Here is a 9015-nt window from a genome sequence, read left to right on the forward strand (position 1 = left end):
TGGTGTGTAAATAGAGCCTCCCTTCTTGTGTTGAATTCCACTTATCAAATTTACCTCATTGAAGAAGTCATTGGCCCATTGTCATGAATCAAATGTACCTCAATGTTACTTTATATTTTGGAGCCATTATATATATTCTGCCATTAGTGATAGTAATATATGGTATTCTTGCAATTTTTTGGCATCGTATGTTATCCGTGTTGTTTTATCATCAAAGATCACCTTAACTCTTTAAAATTTTGAATTGTTATATGCATTTCTACTAAATTGGTTTATAAAATAAAATTATTTATATATTAGTTTAGATGTAATTGATTATATATTAATGTTTTCCTTATTTATTTTCTTTGCAGATTGGTTTTTGATGACATTTGGAAGCATACTCGTAAATGAAGATCAACTGTTGAATTTTTTTTTTCTTAAACTGATACTTAGTTCTAGTTGCAAATCAAGATCGAGTGTTATTTTTATTTTTGGACTCAAGTTAGTTCATTTTGGAATTTGCTATGATGGTTTTTGTTTATTATACTTAATGGATTATTAAATTCATTTGTTTGATGGATATATTTTCATTTATAATATAAATTGTTTAGTGAATTTTTTTGTGGAATGGTGTATAATAGCTAGTGGATTTATTAATACATTGAAAAGACTATTGAGATATGAGCAGGGATATTTGTGAAATAATAATTTAAATTGGAATATAAAATATGGAACAAGTTTAGTGACGAATTTTTTTTGTCATTTGTACTTGTTATTATGACAAAGTGATTATTTGTCGCTAATAAATATTTTTTGTGACAAAATTTATTATAGCTTATATATGAAATATTTGGTTTATTTTGTTGTTTGGTGACTAAAAATTTCGTCACGTATATATATATTTGTGACGAAATATATTTTATCACCCATGAATGACTTTTGGAGACAAAAAATTTCGTCACCTTTACATCTTACTGTGACGAAATTATTTCCTCATCAATGATCAACATGTGTGACAAATTTATTCGTCAACTAAAGTTATAAATATGGTACTGAATAACTATTTAGTGACGAAAATGAGAATTTTTAGCGACAAAATGTTGTTTTATTGGTGACAAAAAATTTCGTCACTGAAGTAATCTCATTGGTGACGAAATTATTTTTCGTCACGGTGGTTTTTAGTGACAAACATTCAATGACGAAACCGGTGACGAAAATATTTCCTCACAAATATCTATAGTGACGAAATTAGCTCTTTGGAGACAAAAAAATTTCGTCATTGAAGGCCCAACTTGTTGTAGTGATTGAGGATTTCTTAAAAGCTTTTAAAATGTATTATGAGCTTTATTCTTATGTACGATTTCTTAAAAGCTTTTAAAAATTATTTCAAAATCACCCATATGTTCACATGTAACTCATAATTAAGCTGGAAATCATGATTTCAAGTTTGAATAACCTAAATTTCAAAACTGATTCAACACTATTGACTACCAACTATAACTAGATTAGTGGATCATTGAATATTAGCAAATTCATGATAAACCAAGTCAACTAGCAGTATCAAGAACATGAAGATATTAACTGTTTACCTTAAAATAAGTTGTTAGTTTGCTATTCAAATAGTAAACTATCTCAAATTTAATTATGCATCTACAAACTGATTTTAGTGATAAAACTGTGAGACGTTAAATTTTCAAAACCTCACTTCTAAGTGAGGACCAAGAAGTTATTGTCCATTGAAAGCATGGCTACAACATGAGATAGATTCGTAACATTACAGCAATTTAAAACATCAATTCATAATCAAACAAAACATTTCACATAAACAAAACATCAATCACTGAAACAGAGCAATATTGTCGCATTGCAGAATTGATAATCATATATATATAGAAAGAGAGAAGGGGGTTATAGATCCGAACCTTTCTGTCTTTTTTTAATGCCTTGATCTCCCCATATGCTATGCCTTGATCTGCACAAACGAAAATCAACAATCAAATCAACAGAGAGATCTTTGAAATCGAGAGAGAGAGAGAGAAATGTGAATTTTCTCATAATATTGAAATTACTAAACGTAACATTTCAAAAAAAACTCTTTAATGTACTTTTTTCAAATGTAACTATGACAACCCCGATGTACATATTATTCTATTGAGCATGTTTGCATAATTATGTGTTTAAATTGTGTTTATCTATTTGTTTATGGCATGTGTTAGAATACCAACTTTGAATTTGGAATTGAAAGCCTAAACGGCTTCAGAAACCAAAATTGACTGGTTTAATAAGCTAATTAGAATATTTGGAATCATGTGGCAAGATCAAAATAATTAGAATAAATCAATTAGACTTGATTATAATTAATTAGACTTAAGCTAGCTTAATTAGCCTTAATCCCGCTTAATTAGCCTTAATCCCACTTAATTAGCCTAAGTTAATTCACCTTATATATATGTTGTAAACATGTTTGAGCTCATTTTTTCTTCAACTCATTTGGTTGAAATGAGAGAGAGAGAGAGAGAGAGAGAGAGAGAGAGAGAGAGAGAGAGAGAGAGAGAGTGTGTGTGTGTGTGTGTGTGTGTGTGTGTAGAATTGTGAGGATTTAAAGAAGATTTGAAGGGGAATTGAAGAGATTATGCCACCTACATATAAATTCATGCTCTAAGTAAGATTAATACCGATAATCCTTGTAAATAATCCATGTAAAAGTTGAATTCATGAGGCTTATAAGATCATTTGCATGAAATTGAGAGGAAGATGTTAGAATCACTTGAATTCTTGTAGGATTGAGTTGAAATTGGACATGCATGCATAATTCTTCATCTTTAAGCTTGAATTTATAAAAATTCATACATGCATGGAGCTTATGTCTATTAACTTGAAAGATTTGTCATATTTTTACACTCCTCATTTCATATAATCATGTTTTGAAAGGAAAGAAGTTCAATTTATTGCATGCATGGAAAAATCATTGAGTTTTGGGAAATTGAAAGAAGTTTTGAGAGTATGGTTTTATAAATTCCATGTATTTATGTTTTATAGAGAGTTTCTACATATTTCTACAAAAGTCATGCAAGCTTTGAACATGAGAGGCATGCTTTTGAACTCCAATGTAATTTTGAAAAACCCAGAATTCATTCACTTCGCTCGAGTGATGTATATGTCACTCGAGCGCACTTTGTATACTGCCAATATTTTTTGCAGAGCTTTTCAGTTGGCTTGAGCGACCAAGTGTGCACTCGAGCGAACCTAATTTTGTATTATACTTGGCTCGAGCGACCAAGTGATGGCTCGAGCCCACTTTGACACCAACTAGTACTTTTGCAAACAGACAACACTGCTCGAGTAGACCTTGACAATGTTCAGGCATTCTTGAAATACACTTCCATATGCATGCTTTCATCCTCATGCTCTTTTAGATATCCTTGAATATTGTTTAGGCATTCTTAATAAAAAAAAATGTATTAGAAACACATTAAAAAAGGATTGGATTAAGTAGAACATTTGCTTGGAACATGTGTTTCAATGTGTGCTTTGTTATATGTATTGTGTAGGTGGACGCCCGAGACTTAATATCGGTACAATCCACTATGAGCAATGCCTTTATAAAGTTATGTTTGATGGTCAAGATTAATATTTTGAATCTTATTTTGTTATCTGTGAATGAATGTCCTTTTTGAAATTGTAATCATGACATCTTTTAGTGAGGCTCTTGCCTGGGGAAATAATACCATAGGCCCTCGCTTAGGGGAAACAATACCATGACCCATTGGATTAATTGAAACACAGAGATCTCTGACATTAGACCTTAATGGTCCATGTTGAATTATGGATTATTGATTGACTAGTTGTGCTGCTATTGGATTGACCCTTGCGGTCCTATTGGCTTTGGCATATTGTTACATTGCTACTCTATTGGATATACCATGTATAATGATTGAATGATTATTGTTATCGTATGGTATTGTTATAATTGGACGTATGATTGTCAATCAAATGTTTTGATTATTGAAATGAATTGTTTTGGGAAAATGAAAGATATGTTTTGAATCCAATTGAACTTCATTCTTATAAATCCTTTATATTGATATTACTCACTGGACTCCAACTCACCAAGAAAACCTCGGAGTCTATCCTTGTGAAGCGATTTTTGAGGTGCCTCCGTGATGGGGCGCGCTTGGTCTCAAGTGGAGTCAAGGTTTGTCAAACCTTTCTTTTGTTCACTACAAGAAATAGCACTTTTGGCGACTAAATTTTTGATCTCCGAAAGTCATGTTTTAGTCGGCGAAGTTTTTAGCGAGTAAAAGTTTTGGTCGCCACGTTAGTCGGTGACCAATTGTTGGGAAAGGCTTTTGGCAATTAAAAAAATTTTAGTCGCCAAAAGTAATAAATTGCCGATCATTTTTTTAGTCGCCAAAAGCATTAAAAGAAAATTATCTACATCAGTTTTAGTGACTAAAATTTGTTGTCGCCAAAAGTTGAGAATTATTTTTTATGACTAAAATAGTAGTTGCCAAATAATTTTTTTTATGTCATGTTATTGTTTTATAGCTACTAAATATTTTTGTTGCCTAAAGTTTGAATTTTTTTTGGGCTACTAAACTTTTAGTCGCCAAAAGTTTGATTTGTTTTTGGCCACTAACCCTTTAGTCACCAAAAACGACTTGTTGTTCAGGTTATTTTTGTTTAGCTACTAAATAATTTAGTCGCCTAATGTCTGATTTTTTTTTGCTACTAAACTTTTAGTAGCCTAAAATCTGAATTGTTTTAACCTACTAAACCTTTAGTCGACAAAACATTTTTGTAGTTTTTTTGCAATTTTGTAGCTACTAAATATTTTAGTCGTCGAAAGTGTGATTTGTTTTTTTGGCTACTAAATTTTTAGTTGCCAAAAATATTTTCAATTTTTTTTTTTAACTACTAATTAACTATTTAGTCGTCAAAAACAAAAAGTTATGCTTTCTCTGCAAATTCTAATTTGTTTATAGCCTGTATGTATTTTTGACAACTAAATAATTTTAGTAGCCAAAACTAACTATACAGCGACTAAATTATTTTTTTGTCGCTGAAAATAAATATTTGGTGATCAAACTTTTGGTCGCCAAAGATAAAAAGTAAATTTTTATTTTTCATTCAGCGACTAAATAATTTTAGTAACCAAAACTAACTGTTTGGAAACTAAAGTATTTTTTAGTCGCCAATTGTGGCATTTTTAGCCTTCTAAATTTTTTTTAGTCACCAATAATCAATACACAACTAACTAAAAAAAATTAGTAACTAAATATTGTATTTTTGCCGACTAATTTAATTTTTGATCGCCAATTTCACAACTTTTGGCGACTAAATATTTTTTAGTCGCCAAAAATGTAATTTGTTGTAGTGGTTTAACTGTGTTCTTGTTACTTTGGAACTTGTTTTGGATGGATGTTGTGTAATAGATGTTTAAATTTGTTGTGATGTATCTATGTAAGAAGAATGAGGGTTTATTTATCCTAAGAGGTCTTTCATATATGCACTACTTAATGAACTATCTTCTGTATTTGATATTACTTCCACAAGCCCCGTTTACTATCGTAGATAATCTAAGATTACTAGCTGATCATGACCTAAACCTAGAGAGGCGGGTTCGAGTCGTGATAGTAACACTTCAATATAACACTTCAAAAACCTAATACTCCAATATAACTCATTAAAAAACTCTTTAGTATAATTTTTTCAAAAATAACACTCTAATATAACATACTAAAAAACTCATTAGTGTACTTTTCTCAAACATTACACTCTAATGTAACATTCCCAAAAAACTTCTTAGTGTATGTTTCTTAAACGTGACATTCCAATTAATGTAACACACAAAAACTTCTTAGTGTACTTTCTCTTCTTTTTTTTCCAAACGTAACACTCTAATATATCACTTAAATGTAAAACCATAAAATCACACTAAGAAAAATGTAGATTTTCACGTTCGATAACTATCACTTCAGCCACCAATCCTCCCAAAAAGAGTCTTCCACATCTCATCTTTCCATTTCCATCTAAAAAACAAATCAAAAAATTGAAAAAATAAATAACAAAAAGATATTCACTTTAACTCAAATGTGACCAAATAAATATAACATTCCAAAATAAAAAAGACTAATTGATTCATAAAAAAAAATTCTTAAGACTAAATGGATGAACATTCTCCCATATAGAATTCATGGATAAATTTTCCATTAAAGGATTAAAGTTTCTAAACTTCTAAATTATTTCAGCTTGTTTAGTTTGAATTTTCTTAATTCACTTTTCAGAAAATTGAAACTTTTTATTTTTCGCGTTTTTTTGTTTCACTGAATTTTTTTTAACATTTTAAGCAATTTTTTTTTTAATTTTTAGATGCATCTAATATAAATACACCTAAAAATTATAATATTTATAAAAAAAATCTTTAAAAAATTCAATAAATACCAAAAATATAAAATATATATATATGAAAAATCGGTACATTTTTTGTATTCTTGTGTATTTGTTAATTTTTTAAAATATGTTTTTTACAAATATTTTATTTTTAGATATAACTAAGTAAAAAATTCTTAAGACTAAATGGATGAACATTCTCCCATATAGAATTCATGGATAAATTTTCCATTGAAGGATTAAAGTTTCTAAACTTCTGAACTATTTAGCTTGTTTGGTTTGAATTTTCTGAATTCACTTTTCAGAAAATTGAAACTTTTTATTTTTCACGTTTTTTTGTTTTGCTGAATTTTTTTAACATTTTAAGCAATTTGTTTTTAAATTTTTTAGATACATCTAACATAATTACACCTAAAAAGTATAATATTTATAAAAAAAAATTCACTAAATACCAAAAATATAAAAAAAATAAAAAATCAGTACATTTTTTGTATTTTTGTGCATTTATTAATTTTTTAAAATATATTTTTTACAAATATTTTTTTTTAGATATATCTAAGTAAAAAAATAAAAAAATTATTTAAAATTTTAAAAATATTTATTAAAAATAAAAAAATAAGAAAAATAAAAAAACTCAACATTTTAAAAATTAAAACCAAATATAGCGATTATTTTTTTAAGTTTTGACCCAAAAAAAAAATTTGAGAACTTTCGTACACGCAAAAGCAAGAGCAAATGCACAACGTTACCTAACCTCCAACTGAAAAATAATTAGGAGGAGACTGATTGATGAAAGCTTACACAAACAATGTACTATGCATCCCTCAAAACTTGCCGACTGTCTTGTCATCCATTATTTTGATTATTACATTATGCCGCTATAAAAAAAGATAAATTACAAATATACTTAGTAAAATTTGATTAAAATATAAATTATCGCATGTAATTTTAAAAATTATATTTCACCTTTGAGATTTTTAATTTTATAACAAATCACCCTTTAATTAATAATTTTTAATAATGTTAGAAATACGTTTCAATGAACAATTTAAGTAGTTTTTTTATCGTATAGGCGAGCAATTATGAATTATTATTTTTAATTAATTCTATTAGATAAATTTTTTTAACAATAGGATATTTGTAATTTTTCAAACCACGGGGGTCAATCAGTACTTTAAGTAAACTTCAAGGGATTTATTTGTAATTTACCTTAGAAAAATTGTTTCATCTATATAATTTTTTTTTCACAAATCTCTCTAATAGTATAACAAGAAAAGGATAAATTAATGATCCACGCTCCTATACTTCTCTTCTTTTTTCAAAATTTTCCAACCAATCTTGCTGCAATTCAGGGGAATTTATGGAAAATGAGCTTGTGTGAATGTAACACTACTAATTAATAATAATTCTATATTTTTCGTACTTTTATAAAATATATTTAGTCCATTCTATGAGTAGTCACTGATACATTGGAAACATAGTAGATAAATGATGAAATTTATTAAATTAATATAATAATAACTGAGATGGTAAATTATAGTGTCAAAAATAATAAGATGATTATAACATTACTAGACAGACTAAACCTTAATTTTTTGCTACTACTACAACTTTAATTTATCTATTCCATCTAGAAAGAAAACCAAGTAGAAAAATATCATTAAATTGATGTAAAAACACCTACTATTGCTTTGACAATAAAGGTAATATATTTATACATGCATGCATAAATTGGAAAACAAAAGATAAAAAGACACAAAAGACGATTTTAATTTATTATAGAAATACAAAAAGATCAATTTAAATTTGTTCACACTCTCTTTGAAAGTGTGTAACAAAATATATAATTAAATTAATTGAGTTAGTTCTGTTGATTATTTCAATACACTTCTTTTATATGAGAGGTTAGGAGATCAATCCTACCCCAATACACTTCTACATGAGAGGCTAAGAGGTCAATCCTACACTTGAAATAGTGCACTTCACACTTACTGTAACTTCTTCTTTTTTCTTTTTTCTTTTTTTTTTTTTAATTTCTGATTTTAGATAATTTAAGTCTTACTACTTATAAATTGTTATCCATAGTAATCATATCATTTTTTATTTTATTAGTATCGTCATTCTTAATATCATAAAATTAAGGGCAAATTATCAACACTTCCCTCGTGGTTTGACTAAAATACAGATTTCTTCCTGAGATTTGAGAAATTACATCATGTTCTCTGAGATTTATATTTGCATAACAAATTGCCCCATGAAGTCTATATTTGCATAACAAATTACCCCATCATTTGTTATGCAAATATAAACCTTAGGAAACAATTTGTAATTTCTCAAACCTCAAGAAAAAATCTGTATTTTAGTCAAACTTCGAGGGGAGTTTGGTAATTTCCCTAAAATTAACTAATCCTTGTGCCTCCCCTCTCCACCACCTTGATTTGCTCTACCCTCAATATGATTAGGAGCAAGGATGGAACTCTACAAATTCGGCCCACCCCTACCATCCCTCCATAGAGAGTAATTATCTTCCACGTTGGCTGTGTACCCTGTTGGACAATCTTCACTGTATTTAAATAAATTAAATTCTGTTGTGTACTAAACAACAACCAGAATATAAAGAAATAAAAGAAATGAGAGAAT

This window comes from Camellia sinensis, chromosome 2 (genome assembly GCF_055761805.1).
Source record: "Camellia sinensis isolate YWXY chromosome 2, ASM5576180v1, whole genome shotgun sequence".
Lineage (NCBI taxonomy): Eukaryota > Viridiplantae > Streptophyta > Magnoliopsida > Ericales > Theaceae > Camellia > Camellia sinensis.